Here is an 18480-nt window from a genome sequence, read left to right as displayed (position 1 = left end):
GGTGGCGGCGTGTGAGCGCTCAGGGCGGGCTGGCGGCCGGAGAGGGAGCGCGGCGCCGGGGGCGCGCTCGTTCCCGCGTCTCTGCGCCTGTGACTTCGCCGCGGCAGCCGTGTCCGCGCCCGTGGGGTACTTCAGGCAGCGCAGGAGGACAGCAGAGACGAGGCTTCAACGCTGGAGAAGAAATACAGCTCTGGGCGGAGCTGTAGCAGTCCCCAAATCTCCATGCAGTGTTAGTTTTTCGTTCTGTACAAACACTGAATTGCGTGGGCTGGATAAGCATATAGGCGCTAAAAACAAGTGCAAACATGCAATTCTATAGCGGATACTTAGGAAAATAAGATGCAGAAATGATCTCTTGGGATGATCTCTTTTATTGTGAATTTGGATCAGAACGTATAAGAAGACTTTTTTTTTTTCTTTTTTTTAAGGGTATCTCCTCTCCAAGTACAGATACTGCTACCCTATTGTTTCTGAGTTTTGTTGTAATTAGCARCATTATTATCAGAGTGCTATTCTACACTTTCCAAATAGCATATTAGAACCTATGCAGAGTATTTTGAAACGTAACTATCGTCTATTCCATAAACTGAGAAATTCTGAGTACAAAGTTTAACATATTTTTAAAAGCTTTCATCTTGAAAGCACTTTTATTGAAGTCAATGAGAATACTACTGTATTTAAATATTTCTTGAAATCAGGGCCAGGATGCCTATCCGTTTTCTTCTTGGTATTGCTTTCATGAAGCTGTCACTGGATGTTCACACAGTGATCTGCGTCTGGTAGAACATAAATATTTTTCTAAGCTATTTTACAATTCCATAGGCGGGTTTTCAACAAATGTCACTGTATAATAAAAATAAATTATCTTCTCAAATGTTTAAGTATCTGCTAAAGATCCTAATCGCCAGCTTTGGCTGTTTAAGAGCTAAGTTTTAGCTTGTTCATATTTCAGCCAGACCACCTACTGTATTCCCGGAGAGACACTCCTGCCTTCCCCTCAAAGCCCTTCAATTTGACAACACAGCATGCTGCTAAATAACACTGCAAGCTGATGCCTTAGAACAACCACATAAAGTGAAAAGTTCTGTTGAATTGCTTACAAAAAACTATATTAGTTGTGTTGCAGTATTCATTTTCTAGTACAACCAGGTATATGTAAGCAGTCTATCTGCTTTTTTGGTTTGTTTTTTGCTTTTCCTCTTTGAAGGTGAGAGCTCACCTTCTTTAAACACTCTGAAAATATTGACTACTCTGACTCTCAGGGATGATTAAGTAAGAGTCTCTTTTTAATCCCACTTTCAATTTATGCTAGCTGTTTCTGCACAGGATGTCTGTATAGGAGTTTTGTTCTATAGCTGTCAAAAGAGATATCAGCTTTCTAACTTTGTGCATATAAACTCTCTGTACTATATTTTTTTAATGGATGTAGTACCCTGGCTTTGTGTATTTCCTGTGTAAATCAGAACACAGAACAGTGATCAGAAGACGCTCCTCACTGTGAATTAGTAATGATGTAAATACTTCAGACTGAGAAATTTTGAGCTGGAAATTCAAAGGAAGCTTTACTACATGCAGTTTTAGAAGATGCCTTTTCTGAACCACTGTTTTGGCACAGTCCAGACAGACTGGTCCATTCAGAACCACGTTCGTATTCAGAACTAGGAAAAGGAGTTGAGACGCTGAATTCTTGCAGACAAGCTAAGTACTTTTTCAAGTTTAATACCATGCATATTAGCAGTAAACAGAACCAGTAATAAAAACCTGTATCAATAAGAAATTTTGCATTTCTTGTTGAAATCAAATGACTGTAAACTAGCAGCCAGTGAAGTTCTATCATCCATACTAGCTGATAACCTAGTTGAAACCATAAATGCATTTAACCCTTTGAAAGGATCTAAGTATTCTGTTACAGGTAAGAAATCCTGCTTTGTGAAATAAATATTTTAAAATGCTTTCTTTTCTGGTGACAATATGCTTTCATTAAGTAAGTTTTGGCATAGAACTAAATTTAAAATTAAAATCTTGGCATAGAACTAAAATGTGGAATTAAGTTCAGTGACAGTTCATCAGTAAACTGTAATGTAGAAGTTCTTAATCAGGTGTTCATCGCTATRGGCTGTTTCAGCTATCACATATCTGTGCTTTGAAGAATAATCAGCTTTCTCCAATAATCATGTGAAACTGGAAGCAAGCAATCAAAAAGAAGTAGTTTTGATTTCAGGATGAACATACGTTCTTAACATGACACTACTTACAGGATTACTAGAGAGATTGTAATTTCAGATTACAGTTTCATTTATGACATCACAGAACCTCTTGAAATAAAATTATAGCTTTGTACTTTTCCAGAGGGTATACTTTGTACTTCATGTTGTAAATGATGGAATGTATATCTATTTATCTGAATAAAAGTCATCCAATGAAGTTTCATTTCAGGTTAACAAAAAGGAGGAAAATTAACAATGATTTTGAGTCTCTCTGCTTCATTTCCTGAGTATTTCAGGTGGTTGTGGTTCATGGGCAGTTCTTCCATGGCTTAAGTTATAATAACGTGAAAGGACCACATACTTTACACCACTCAAAAGTACAGAGGAACCTAGAGATTAAAAGAAATTATTTATATTTGCAGGTTAAAGCTCTTCAGAGTGTTAAATGCAAGTGGCATTTTCATGCCTCAAGAGAGTCCATATGTAGCAAATAACTGAAAACTGGCCTTCTTAGAAGTATTGACTACAAGGTCTGGCCGTGTGAGGTCCCTGCAACTACTGAACAGATCTGGCTGTGCGTGGTAGATGTGTGTAATCCTAGCCAAATCAATGTGTAACATTCCTGTTTGTGTAATAAGTACCTAAACTACACATAGGTATATTGTTTAGTTAAATATCTACAGAAAACAAAATTAGTATATGTGTAAGAAGATAATTCTTCACAGTGTAAACCTAGCTAGGAAGAAGCTTTGACTATGTTGCGGTCAGAGAATGAGGACAGAGGGACTCCTGAGTTTTAATTCCCCTTCATCAAGTTCTTTTGTGGATTTAAGTAATTTAAAATCTGTCCCCTCTATATAGTGATAATCATAATGATAATCAACCATAACTACTTTAAAGGGGTGTTCAGGTTAGCTAGATAGTGTTTTGAAAATGCTTTGAAGATGAAAAGCACTGTATCAAGGCAAAAGGTCTTATTATTTTTCATTATAACAAAAATTGCTGTGAAGAAATAATAGTGCTATGTACACATAGCCAAACTTTGAATTGCTCTTGCTAAAGCTACTTCAAAGGAAAAAAACATTCACATTAAAGAGAGAGGAAAATAAAGACTCAATCAAGGCAAATTTACCTTCAATATTCATTGACATAGATCTCCATGTCAAGAGTTCCCATTATGCTGTACTGTTTGTAGACTTTGCTGTTTCTGTCCCACAGATTCACACAGTTTATTTCAACAGCAATGGTGGATTGCACACATGTCAAAGGGAGAGCATTTTTTGTATGCTTCTATAGCTACAATGACTTGAGACAAAGAGGAAGCCCATATTCACTATACACTGCATTACGAACAGGCTTGTTCTTGTACAGTACATGTAAATTACCTGCTTTCCCCTGCATACTGGAAACAGTTTGCTGGACCCAGTCCTCAAGGTGATCATTAAAAATTTCAGCTGACTTCAAAGAAAAATGAGATGAGGTATTTGGTGTTAGGACTAATGACTTTAAGTCCAAATAGCTTCAAGGCTGCTGTGTGGAAGCATCTAAACATCCTGGTCAGGAATATTTGAAAAGTTTAGTTTCCAACTCTTTGTTACTATCCACTGCCTAGAGTTCATTGTTCATTGCCCCCTCCCCCTCCGCACCAAGTATGGAAATGTCCCAGAACCCTCCCAAAATATGCCAGTAAAAGGCTAACCAGGTAAGTTCAAGCAGCCTTCATCAGCAGCTTAAACGAGGACAACCAACTCTGCTGTGAGACTTTTAACAGTTTTTACTGCTCCATCTGTTTGTAAAATGACCAGTTGACTTTTCCCTCATTTGCAAGTATCTTCARGTTACTGTTTTATCAAATCAGAAGTGCCAGGAAATCTCTTCCCTAGCATATTTTTCTCTAGCAGAAATCATGAAGAAACTAACTTGACCCACTTTGAAGTTGTTCTGTGCTCCTTGAACACTAGATAGCCTAATGAGCTTAATATTCCACAGCCTAGAAAGGCAAAGCATCCATATCACCCGTTCATAAAAATGCTTATAAAATTAATCTAGTTAGCTATAGCATGAGCTGTGTGTCCATAGGACTCTTCTGGAATTTGCTTAGTCCTGATTTACAACATGTTTTTACTTCTGATATTTTAACTGATGCTTTAACTTTAGCTTTACATGCATCGTGTGAAAATTGGAAGGGGAAGAATGAAAATGACAGACATAATTTTTCCATTGATTAGTGTTGAGGTGGAGTTATTTGGACCCGAGACGGACTGAGTTTACACGTAGGTGTGATTTGCATCTTCCTGTGTTTTCTTTGGCTCTGCTCAGACAGAACTTCGGTATGACTTCTATGACTAGAAGATAGGTAGGTGCTATCCCCCAGCAGATGCTGATTGTAAACTGCCCCACCAGGGGATGAAGCCATGGAGGCATCATGACTCAGAGCTGTGGCTGRCTCACACTGCCTTGCTTCATTGCTGCAGGGATACAGATGCTTAGTGTTGGCGCAATGAGTCAGTCAACTACTACATGTTCATCCCACACAGCCTTGCTGTGCTACAAACTCTGGCCAGCGAGTAGTGGGAGTGGGGCCAAACATTCACTTAATTCTTGTCTCTACCTGCTCCCTTTATGTAGGCCCACAGTACTTTTTATTTCTGTATGGTTAGACCCCTGGCCCAGTAGGTCCTCTGTAGAGGTGAAAAAAGGAGTAGTTATGGCTTCTTTTAGAAATTTGTTAGTACTTCTAACCAACATCTGGCCATGCCATGCCAGATAAAACTCACATCAAACTTTCATGTGAGTTCTTCGCAAGTACAGCTTACGTCCTTCTGCAGTGTGATTTAATTCTAGTAGGAAAATAATTCCTTTTCACTTGTATGAGGTATTTCTTTGCTAATGTGGCTAGACCAGTTAAGCCCTGGTGTATATATAATCTCCTAACTCATTATCCAACTCTAAATAGCTATTAAAAATTAGGTCCATGCATGTTACCTGACAATGGGTTTTTTATGTGTCTCTTTTAAATTGCCATCTTCCAATATAATAAAACAGATGCTTGAGCTAGGAAGGTGACAATTTAAAAAGAATTTTAATTCAGTAACTACTGTAAAATACTGAAAGTGAAGATAAGAAGTATTTAGAAATTTACATTTAGTATTTTAGTTAATTTTAGTTAATACTAAAATACTAAGTTAGTATTTTAGTAGTTTTTGCTGCTCATAGTAGGAGGAGCAAAACAAAACTGCCAAATCCAGGGACATTCCAAGTTAGTAAAGCAACAGTGCTCCTAACAAAGGGTTCATGTCTGCTGATACCCATTATGTATATGGCATTTATCTTACTATAGCTGAAAAATATGCAATATTTTAAAAGTATTTCTTCTGACGAAACCCAGGCAAGATAAGAAAAAATATTTACAGATGATAGACTAAAGGCTTGATAAAGAAAGAGGCCTACTGTTGAAATGACAAAGACCTCAGCTGAAACTCCGTCTCTAACTTGGTGATCAGATACACGGGGAAGAGTTGTGCACCTCAGAATGAGACACCAAGAGATGTGTCATCAAGAGCTAGCTAAGTAAATTCTATCTTGTCTCTGCTGCCAAGTGGGTCTTTTGGTAAAGGTAAGGAGTGAATGCAGTGTAATCCCACAGAGCACTTCTTTGTGTCTGCATAGAGAAGGGAGAGCATTTCTCAGAAACCCTTTCCAGCACAATTCTCTGCATCGCACCTGTGAAGGGAATACAGTGGTGCATCCCCAGAAATCTCCACCCAGTCATCCCTTAGACCGAGTAACAGGAAAAAAACATTAGTTCATAACAGAGAATCTTCATCAAAAGCTTATATGGTAGAAAGAGGTTTCAGAGGCTAAAATTTTGTCTGTGAAGAAAAGTACACCTAATTTGCAGTACAGAGGTGAACTTCACTATTCGTATCCGAGYGCAAAGATTTAAGAAAGAGCTCTAAGGTAAAAATCACAGTTCTCTCTGGAAATACTTGGGATCAATGTTTTGTACTATTGTTTTTCATATCTGTAATAAACAGAATATGATTAACAGCATTATTGTGCTTTTTTCTGTTACTATCTGGCAGTAGCCATCAAAGTGCTTGTACAAGGGAAAATCTGTAATGTAGACAGCAGAAGTGCTATTAACTGTGATGACAGTGCTGCATATAAAGTGCATATAACTCCATATATAACGAAAGTCTCTGCTTAAAGAATTTGTACTGTTTACTCAGATCTAAACAGGTAAAGAGGAAATGAGGTAGAAAGAAAAATGACCTAAGCTACTCAAGCTATGAAAATACTGAAACAGAATCCAGGTCTCCTGACTCCCAACTACGTATTTCTTTCACTGAACCACAAATTAAGTTAAATCTACCAAACTTCCTCAAGAAACAGTAAGCGATAGTAGTCCAAATGCTAGTTTTGAGCTCACTTGTGTTAAGAAATTATCTTGATGCTACTATCCATTGTCTCCCCACATTCCTAACAGCTCAACCATCTGTGCTGCTCTCAGTTCAGAAAAAGGACTTTGTCCCCAGCTTTCCTCAGTGCTTAAGAACAATGCTTAAGAATACATTCCAATTTTAATGACTTCAGAGAATTCTCAGACAGTTGTGGAAAGCAGAGAATACAGGAGGAAAACATGATCATGTCCAGAATTAATATGTGTCTGTTAAGTGAAATAGTAACAATTTTAGGCACTTGAAGGAACTGATGCACTTTGTGATCACTGTGCAATCAGCATTACTCTTTTAAAAATTGTCATCTTTCCTGTTTTCTGAATTATAAATTTATTTAAAACTTAAAAAAAAATAATTTAAAAACACAGTAACAGTATCATCTTTTTTTTTTTCTCCTAAGCAATTAGTATAAATCTTTTGATGACTAGCCAGGAAGTGTTATGCTGGGATAACTGGTTTGTCTTGTTACTAGCATGCATTATCAAAATTATTTGAGTTAAGCAAGCTTTCACAAACTGTCAAAAGCTATTAGTGGTATAAAGCCTTGCAGCCATAAAGGAGCTTTGTATCTTGATAATTCTGCCACAAAAAAAAAAAAAAAAAAAAAAAAAAAAGTAGAGCTAGAGGAAACAATGTATTGCATAGACATACTGCAAGCCCCTACAGGGATCTGCATAGTCGGCCTGTGGTTTAGATTTGTGGAAAATTAAGAGATGTACAGTCTGAGAGATCACGTGGTTAAAGAGTTTTTCTTGGCATGGTTGAATCAGGATATACCACAGTTCATGGGCATAGCTAGGAACTAGAAGACAAAATTATTGCTGGAGGATACAAAATGGAGCTGGGATACTTTGCTAAAGGAAGAGCTATTTAAAGAAATAATTCTCAATGTCTTATTTGGAAAGTGCTTAAAGTCATTGCCTTTGGAGGTGCTTCTGAGGAACCCACTTTCAACTAGTATGTAGGAGAACTGCTCACACTACAACTGATTGCATGATCCCATGACTCATTTAGATTATAAGGAAAGTTGACTCTGAGAATAAAGAAGAGTTGGCAGAATAACAAAATAAACAGAAACTGATGTGTAGGCAGGTGGTGTGACACAGTGCTATCCCATGCAGTGTGAGTGTACGTATTGATGATCTGAATGTACATCCTTCTATTGTTAAGAAAAAGGTGCTTGTTAAAAGAAATTGGCAGGAGGGACGTGGGGGAATTCAAAAGTTCTTGGCAAAGACCTTCTGACTCAGTGGGAACAGAGTAACTTTAATCCCACCTGAAGGCCAGCCGTAAGTGCTCCTTTATCTTTGCTATTATTAAGAGCTGTATCATAGATATACATTACTTTTAAGTGAAGTTAGCCTCAAGATAATGTTTTTTTATATGAAACGCAGAAGATAATGACAGTGAAAAATAAAAAAATCTCAAAGAACAAATTAGATTACATAGCTACTACATCTACCGACTTTTGCCTGATCATCTAATCTATTTTTCAGCTGATATTCAAGTGAACTATCTATTTGTCTCTCAAAGTCAGTAAGAAACTGAAAAGAAAGCAAACAAAGTGTTCTTGCCATAAGGCTCTGGTTTTCTGCAGTCTGTTGTTCTGGGATGAAAATAAGAAAATGATAAGGCACATGGTTCTATCTTTGTGTCTCTCTTTACCCTCTCTTCTCATCCCCTTTCATTAACTTTCGGCGTTAATGACCAATATTAATCCAATCCAACAATGACAGAGGTCTCAACAATATCAGTTTCTTTAAGATCTATGAAAACATGGCTGCGTAGAAAAGGAAGAACGAGTTAATACTCTTATCACTTCTTCCAAAGGAAAAGGCTAAAAAAATGTGCTTTTATTATCAAACAGAAAATACATATGAAACATACTGGGAACCAGGCTACAGTATTTCTACTATTCAGGTGTCTATTTTTTTTTAACTGGTGCAGAGTGTGTGTGTGTGTCTGTGTGTGCATGTGCATGCAGTGCCCAGTTTTCTTAAATCTGTGGGGAGTCATATATCCTTCATCAGTTAATATTGCAGTTAATTAGGCTCTAGTCAAAGATGTAACTGGGCACTTCAACATCTTTTTAAAGCTTATGTGTTCCTCTGCTGMGTTAAAAAACACTATGTTGAAGTCAGTAGCACTATGTGTATGCTTATCAATAAGAGAAGAGATGACTATCATTAAGAGAAGGGATAACTGCAAAGAGAGGTTGGACCCCTTGGGTCAGGTCCGGTTTCAGAAAGGCACTTCATCCAAACTCCTTTCACCCTTTCTCATAGGGATTAATGTTTTCCATCTCTATAGGATTAAATGACTGGACAACATAAAAGTTAATTGGCTCACAACTTTCCAATTGACTAAATCTAAGATCTTTGAAGATATGGGGTGCCTAACAGTCATATCATGAAATAGCTGGTGGATAGTTGTAGGCAAGTTACATAAGTTTTGCATTTTACAAAATGCATTTAAAAATGCAACTGTCTAGTATTAACAGCCCACTTAAATGAATGTAGGTTAATCCACATATTGCTTAATAATGCCTAAGTGACTGTATTGCTTATGCTAAAATGACAGCTTGTCAAACAGACCCCCMAAAACAAGTCAGACTCAATACATACAAATAATTTCTCATTTATTCAAATATGGCTCATAATTGCCATTCATTTGCAAAGCATGACTAGATAATTAAGATCTGCAGCTTTATTTACATTTGCAAAGTACTAAATATGTATTTAAGGAAACAGGTGACTTACACTAAAGAATTTAAAGTAGGCTTCTGTGCACATGAGTACAGTATAAATGCTATGGTAAAGACTGTTGTGGTAGAGAGGCCTCACACTGTCTTTTTTCTTTAATACATAATTTGATCTCATGWGTATATAATGGAGATACAGAAATTATTCTTAGTAAGATACAAGTTTTGTATAGGCAAAGAGCAATATTACATGAATCTTTTCAAACACAGTCCACCAGCTGCTTATAGAAGCTAAGATAGGAGCAGAAAGAACCATTCTCTTTTTCACTTTTAATTAAAGATACCTAACATTTAAAAGAAACTGTAGTTAATAAGAGAGGAATGATTAGCCAAACTAGGATCTGCTTCTCCAATTCTTAACCATCTCTGCGTGTAGAAAATACTATAGTATTATATCCACATCAGTTTTAAGCATGGAAGTAGTCGTTTTGGCTTTGGCTTTTGAAGCTATGTGCCGAATCAACCAGTTCCCACTCAAGCAATATAAACTTCTGCAAAATTGGAGGAAAAAGTTATRCACCTTCTTCCCATAAAATAGTATAAAATGCTTGAGCTTAAAATAAAGCTCGATGTTTTTCATTCACAGTTCCATACCATTTAGAATTATTTGAAAACCAAGCACTGACAGTCTGGCTGTCAAGTAGAATAAGGATTCAGTGTCTGCACTGGTGTAATAGCAAACAAAACGAGTTGGGGGAAGACCAGGAATGACTCACTCATGGCTATGTTTTAACTATGTCTGCCTTAGGAAAAGGGTGGGTTCCTAATTCTGTAAGTTTAGCTTCTTGGCCATAAAACTAGTTTCTGTGTGTATTGCACTGACYCCCATCACAACAGAAGTAGGTCAACAATGGTGGCATTTGAAAAATCCTTACCCATGGTACAAAATTAGCAGTGTTGCTTACTGCAATTCAGTACTTGCAGGACTGACGGAAGGACCCTTTCGTCTCTTCGCACTTATTGTCCTTGTGTTAGTAGGACAGTGTATGTGGCCATCACAGTTCCTTGTCAAGCAGACAGAAATCTCACCACAGAAGTCCTTTGGCAACTGCTATTTTAAGCAATGAGGCAAAGACTTTCTCATCCCTGTATGAGCTCTCCCAAAGCAGGATCATGATATGTTGCCAAGCAGTTGACTGCTGGCTCCGTGAGGCCTGCCATGTGGATTAATAAGATTTTAAAGGTTTTAGGTCTATTGACATGTTACTATTCATGGGGAAGAAAAGTCTATAAAACAAGTTGTTATTATGTCTGTGCTTTGAAGTGTTTAAATCGATTTGCTAAGCAGTTGGAAAATACTGTCCTGAACAGAGTGTGATACAGCTTGGTAGTAGTCACTTATTGCATGATATACTATTTCTCTGAGTATTTGCTTTGATTATCAAAGCACATACTGAAAGACCTCGGCTGCTCAGGTCTATCAGTATGTGCTTGTGTTCTCTCCTTCCAGGTGCAATAGGCAGAATTACTATCTGTTGCGTAATTTCACAGATACTGTCTTTGGATTTCGCTGGGAAACCTGATGAAATAGGTTTGGTTGATGTAGAGCAGGAAGTTTGACAAGTACCATACACACAGTTAGTGTCTTTAAACACTGACATGGAATCAGCAACTGACAGCATGTTTTCCAATTGAAAAATATGCCTTTAAAGAATGTGCCAGCAGTATAGTATAGTCTCATTTGCTGCCTTATCCTGTCTTCTCCTTCAGGTAGTTTTACCTATCCTTTTTTAAATTTGTTTGCAAAATATATTTACCAGCTTTCAACAGTTCCTGGCATTGTATAACAGGAACCTGCCAAGATCACCTGTTGAAATTCTATTTCTAAATATACGTGTACATAAAAAGCATGTCACACAATTTTTAAATGAACTGTTACATGTGGATAAGCTACTCAGTACAAGAAAGAAACTGTTACTTAACAGTTCATGCCAGCTAATGTATGATCTTAAAAATGCAATCTGAAAACATTATTTCGAATATTCACATAATTAGTACCAGTTGGTACTTTGATCACTTTGTATTCACATGCGACTTTTCCAAGCAAAAACTACTCCCTTGCATTGCTGGACGTTAAGATCTTTGAATGAAAAATAGTAGTACCGTAACAACTGAAAGCAAAAATAATACTAGCAAAATGAACAATTTATATGAACATAAACTATGTTTGTACTAATGTGTACATTTCAAGAAAGAATGCAGAGGAATAGGAAATCATTATACATGACACATTTGTACAGTTGGTACTACTGAAATTCAGTAGCACGATTTACATGATTGAGATGTTGAAATCATTAGTGGAGACCTATTTAGAAAGGATGTGTTGATAAAATGGGAACAGTGGTTGATTTTACAGCATCACTGACAGCATAAAGGTCAGATTTTGACTCTGGTAAATGGCTGAATAAAACACTAGTGGAAAGCCTTTTTAAGATAGCTCAGATTCAAAAGCCAATGCATTAAGGTGCTCATCTCTTTTCTAAAATACCAAAAAACTCCTGTTATCCAGAAGTACAGTTAGAAAGGTGAGTGTTAGAGGACTTGAGTCAACACCACTGCAATGGCTTTGGATTTTCTGCAGTTCCCACATGTCACTTCCTTTGCTACCAAAGTAGTGTAAGTAGTGAACAATTCTGTATGCGGTCTCATGCTGGTAATGCTGGAGCAAATGTAATTGCTAAGTTAGCAGTAAGTGCCTTTAAATGATCAATACCCTGTTAATGTCTTCTGTGCAAATAGAACACATGCCCTTCTGGTATTATATGTACTTAACACTATGAAATCACCAGTTTCTGGAAGAAGAAATTATTATTACAGGGAGACATTTTAAGAAAGTACAAATAAAACATAGTTATGGTAAAATACTTTGTCAAGGAAATGAAAAAAAAAAAAAAAAAAAAAAGCTCAGATTCCTTACTTTTGAAAAAATGGCTACTTCCATCAAACATACCTTATTACAGCAACAAAGATCTGAGGCATGTGTGCAGTTCCATACCTAAATAACAAAATATGTAAGGGTAGGTTTAACATTTTAGTCTTCTTTATGTCTTCTGTTTTTTCTATTGATTTTATTTTTTATTTGTTTTTTTTTAATCAAATAATTTTAAAGGGTACATTTTCCAGAATAAGTTTTGGGGGTTTTTTTGTGATAATGGGTAGGAGGGCTAGAGAATCTTACTGAAAAAAAAACCCTAGACAATCATTTTGAATGGAAAAATCAAAATATTTAATTAAACCTCCAAACCTTCTAGTTGAAGGAAGAGAATATCTGGAGCTTGTTGTTTGAGTTTTAATGTGCCCATTCTCCTTTATAGCTTACATTCCCCAAGTGAATTAAATATCCTCAGAAGTCTACAGTTATTCCACAAGAGGGAGGTAGTCATGAAAGTTGTAGTGTTAGCTGAGCATGTGACTCAGAGAGAATGAAAGTTATGAGATGGCTAAATTAAAGCTTCTGCCCTTGCAGAACTAAATGGGCAATTTTCAGTTTCTGGACAAATGGAAGTAAAAAAGCAGATAGTTTGGGGAAACCTTACAGTTCTTTATCTTATCTCTTTAAATAGACTGAGGGGTGAAAAAGAGAAAAAAAACAAAACATCTTTAATTACATACATATTGGAACAAGATGTCTTATATATTATATGCCATACGTTTTAGTAGGTGCCAAAACATCAGCTAAGCTCTTAGAAACTGTGTTTGGCTTCGTACAAGAGTCTTTGTCAACTGTAACTCAGCAACACATTCATTCCAGAGCCTAAGTGAGAACATGAAAAAATAATATATGAGTCCTGGAAGATTGTGTACAGCAAACTAGTTGCTAAAGTATTGTCTCCGAGTGACACTGTCTGGAGGGTGTTTTCCATTCAGTTTATTTTTCGTCGTCATTTCAGGATTCTAACTACATAAAGAACATCACTTGAAGGTAACTTCAGGTCTGAAAGCCAGTGGGTCTCACAAGTTTGGGTAGGGTGAAGGGAGGAAGATACACACCAGCGAGTTCTGTCAGGCTGAGAGGTCCTGCAGAGGTGATGGCGACAGATGTCCTGCACCCTGAGCATGCCTTCCTGCAGCCTTCTCTTGCTTTCCAGTCATAACAAAACAGAGCTGATGAATCATAACTCTCTTGTAGATGTGCTTAGCCACAACTCAGCAAATCCCAAACAATGGCAATTTATAGCAAATATGCTGTTTGCCTGCATAACAACAACAGAAACAAATGAGTGGCTTGGACATGTGCCCAGCTCCGTATAGAACATACATTAAGGCAGAAGCACACCTTAGTCATCTAATTGTGTTTCCAGCCTTGGCTGATGAATTTGCACATGTAAATATTAGGGCTGATTTGAAAACCTTCCAAAGCCTTGTTTTGATTTATAAGTCAGATCATTAGGATAGCATTCTGTAACAAAAATCATTCAAACTGTATTTTGCTCAAGAGTTACAAGAGAAGCCCTCTTCTTCCCTTGCATCTCAGAAATATACACCTTAACCTCCGTCTGGGGACAAAATGGGACAGAAATGCATTGTGATGAAGAAACTAGTATGGGTATCAGAGAGTTATGTAGTTACAGCTTAGGGAGTAGCAGATCTGTGTCTGATTCTTTATCAGTACTTACTCAGGAAAGAAGAAACTCATCCCACTTTAAATGATTCATACTATGTCATATGGTACATAAGGCTCTTAAAAGTAAAATTTTGTATATTGCAAATGTCTCTTTGTTATTTCACTAGAAATGTGATTAGACATTAATCTTTAAAGGGGATACAAATAGAGTGTCATATTGTCAAATTAATAATGTACTAACTCTCCACACACACAAGTTATAAGTCAGTTTTGAGATGCACAGATACCTCTGGACTACAAGAAATTTTTAAGAAAGAAAACTTCAGCTGCTCAGGCAATTACTCAAGTTATCACAATTTATATTCAAATACAGGTCTTTGAACAAAGCAAATGAAGATGCTAATATTTCTTCAGTTCTGCAACAAATTCAATGAAGGTACTAAAAGTTTTGGTTTCTGCGATTTATCCCCTAAGAGTCCAGGTCACAACTATAGAAAGGATTTGACTTCCAGGTAGGTCAGAAGCCTTTAACAATTTGCCTTATATCTGTCACCAGCTCCACTCTCACCAACTGATACAGAGGAAGAGATAATGTAGAGGAACAATTATTATATGAACTTTAAGAGAGACACAAAGGTAGGAGGGCTCTCAGGCTTTAAGTGGGGGAACAGGGACCACTGAGCCAAGATAAGGCCTTAATATAGCTTTGCTACCCCTAAACAAATAGATTTACCATTGTCTGTGGCAAGAGAAAGACTAGCTGTATTTTTGGCCCAGCATAATTGTAAAGCCTTAGTTTATTTGTAAGACCACAACAAAATTGCTGGCATGCACTGTCATGAACAGATTTAGCAAACAGCTGATTTAACATAATTAGTAGAACATAGGATAGATAATGCAATAGCAGCATAGTTAAGGCAGCTACAGGACAAATGGTGAAGGCAACTGTGTCCAAGTCAGTTTCAGGGAAGGACACCCCTAGGGAAGGCTGCAGGGTGAGGACACACTGATGCGAGAACACTGTGACTGGTTGTCTTTGGGTTAGCTCCAGAAGTGACTCAGAGGAACTATGAATCTGTCTGGAAAATCAGGGAAGCTGGATACTTTGCTTACTTCTGCCTCCCTGTTATCGGAATTCCTCTTCTTATCCATACACCATAGTTAATTTCCAGGACAAGTTGTGTAAAAAATATCTGATGGTGCCTTCTCCACCCATCCCTGGAGGCATTTATAAATTATATCCCCTTTTACTGTGTCAGTGTATGGAGTGACACTTCAGCATGCCAGAGTGGGCAGTCTATGAACAAGTTCTGCCTTTCCAAAATGCCCCAGGTGGTCTAAAAAGGGAGATGTAATACTATCAACCTAAAGAAAACTATGAAATGAAAAGATTAATTGAAGAAGGTGTGCCTTAAATATCAGGGATAGACCTATTGTTTTGTCTCATTGCATGTTAAATTTACCAATTAATTCTAAATACCTAGAGAAACTTGTTTTGATGGAGGATTTGCAAATAACRATATGAACATCAGACTCAAATGTTTCTTCTGTGGACAGATGCATTATTTGCTCTTACGAGGATGGCTTCTCAATGCATAAAGACAACTAAAAATTTTACAACAATGTCAAAGATTTTCTAAGTACTAGATAGACCTAACAGTTCTCAGTAGCTTGACTGAACAACTCTTAACCCAACTACTTTCTGGAATCGTTATTTGGAGGCTATTGCGTTGATCTTGTAGCATAGCTTAAGGAGTAGTAGCCTGAAGCTTTCCAATGCACAGTCCTGATTCCAGCAACATATTTGTCTTTGCTGAGTTTTCAACTTGCCCAAAGGACATCTAACTGAAACCCTTCACATTCCAGTGCTGACACCGATTACAAGGGAAGAGCAGAGTCAAATTAATCACAGACTGCCTCAGAGAGTAATGCCAATGCCTGAATTGTTCCACAACTAACGCTCAGAGTTTTGGCTACAAAACTTTGGCTCCATCTTCAACTTGATAATGGAGCAGTCAGTTGCTGAAGGTATGTGTTCCCTGCCTGCAAAAAGAAAATTCGGCCTTTTTGGATGTTTTCCATTCTTTTTAGACAGTAAAAGAAGGGATGAGGATGTCACGATAGTTTTGAGTGCTTGAGAAAAGAGCTAGAAAGCTCATGGCAAAACTTGAAAATCCTTGCTTTATTCAACACGTGTTCCTCTGTGCTACACCTGGAAGCATAAGATGCCATATTAATATTTAAGTAATCGCTCCAGTTCCTTAAGGAATGTTGAAAGACTAAGTTAAGCTTACATTAGGATTCCCTGCAAACTTAAGGCTTTTACTGGTCTCATAAATAATTCAAAAGTTAAGAGAAAAATAAATGAATTCTGCACTGATAATTACAATATGCAACAGATGCTGCAGTTATAGGAATTCCTACCTGAAGAATTAATTTAGCTGTCCAGGTTGGAAGGGACATCAATCAGGAATCATTGACTCAGACTACTCTGAGGAGGGGAAGGTTGTGATCCACTACACTGCATCCCAACCCCTGTGATGTGCAAAGGGAGACCAAACAGACCAAATGATCTGTAAGCTGGTAGGGGTCCCCACTATCCAGGAAGGAGATGCCTTGCAGCCTATTCAGTAGCCAGCTAGTTTTGGGTATACATAGCATGCTGTATGGTTTCATGATCCAACTAAAGCTGAACAGTCCATAGGGAAAATCATTGCTTTAACAATGCTAAAGAGCATCCTCTTGCTTTAATTAAAACCCAATACATGACTGCACATTTGCTAAGTGTCTTGATCCACATTTTTCTGAATTTCTGTTGTGTTATTTATGCTGTTTCATAAATCAAAAGCATCAGTAATTGTATTTATCAGGTCAATTAGATTTAATAACTGGAACATGCTTAAATTCTGCATGCTGCTTATACTGGAAACGTATATATATTTAATAGATAGAGGAACCATTATGACCACTTTGTAGTGAACTATACAAATAGCATGGTAACTAAAGATAAGCAGAATGGGTGACATGAGCAGAGACCAAAACACACACCCTCACTTGTTTAGGAAGCTTCCTACATGTTCCTTCTAACAGTATCTTATGGCCATGTGTATGCATAGCATATATGTATGTCTGTGTCATTGTACACAGATAAGAATAATAATCTTTAAGCGGAGGACTATCTTTGAGTGCCATTTCAAAATCAAGCTCTAATCAGTTGGTTTGCAGTATCACACATAGCACATTTGCAGCATTTTTTCTTCTTCCAAACCATCCTGAGGCAGTGCTCCTCAGGCTCTGCCATAGCCTAGGGCTTGAGCCTGGAAATAAGCTTTATTTACTTCCTCATCTCTTTCTCCAGTATTGGACTTTCTTGACATTAGCCTAACAGAGAGAAGAGGCCAGAAACCTTGTTGGGATTTGTGTATGCTACAACTGTGAAGCTTGTGCTATGGTTTGTTCTCTCAGTCACCAATGTCCCTGGCTCCTTCAGGCCATGACAGATTTCCTCCACCACTCTGCTGCCCACTAGTATTTCCTGGCTTTGCTGGGGAAGCCACCTCCAAAGAAAAGGAAGGTGAGTATTAGATTATCTGTTGGGAAGAACCACCTCAGCAGTTCACCATTACAATTAATTCAGTTACATGCTCAGGTTGCTCCTGTGTCAGCTCACTTACTTAGCCCTATCATCACCAGACGTACACGTATAACATGTAACTCCTGTATATTTGCTGGAAAACAGATGCAAAATTTACTTCACCGAGTGTGCAAAGAGGTATGGCTTTGAGGTGAGAGACTTCAAGTAGTCATAACATTTCAAATCTGTGTGAATTTGATCCACACTGATATTAAAAAAAAAAGTGGTCTTTATTTTTAAAAGCTTTATGTCTGGGGAAGGGGGAGAGTACCAAATTATCCAAGTGGAGAGGAAGGCAAGAGCTAGAGTCTGATACGGCCATCTGAACCAGAGGAGCAGCAGGCAAAGTGACAGGCCAAAGAGTGCTCAACCCTCTGAGGTGGTTACCCTCTGGTTCCTGATGTCTGTCATATATCTACATTGGGTCTTCCAAAGCCACAGGTACCAGCGGTGTCAGCAAAACTGCTGCATACGGCAAAAATGCAAGGCACTATTGGGTGAAAAATTCCTGTTTTCAAGTCTGTATTTATAAGCCATCTGGATGCATATCTGGTTGTAAAATGTATTTTGAATGGAACTTTGTTTATACTTTTTACTACATGCCTCAGAGAGTGTGATTTCAATAGCATGATGATTACAGAAAAATAAAGTCGATGACAGGAATTGAGCCTGTGATAGAGATGTGTATCTGTTTAAAGAGGGAGTACTTGGCAGTACAGGAAGGGGTGGTGATGGAGAGAGCAGCAGCAGGGAAGATTTACTACTATGAGAAAACTGTTCCTTTTTTTTCCAGGAGCTCTTGGTCACAGATTGTACAGGCTATTTATCACTGCCTGTGATAAATCCCACACATT

This window comes from Rhea americana, unplaced genomic scaffold, assembly GCF_003343005.1.
Source record: "Rhea americana isolate MKP2758 unplaced genomic scaffold, rheAme1 scaffold_11, whole genome shotgun sequence".
NCBI classification, from domain to species: Eukaryota; Metazoa; Chordata; class Aves; order Rheiformes; family Rheidae; genus Rhea; species Rhea americana.
Note: the sequence above shows the minus strand (reverse complement) of the source record.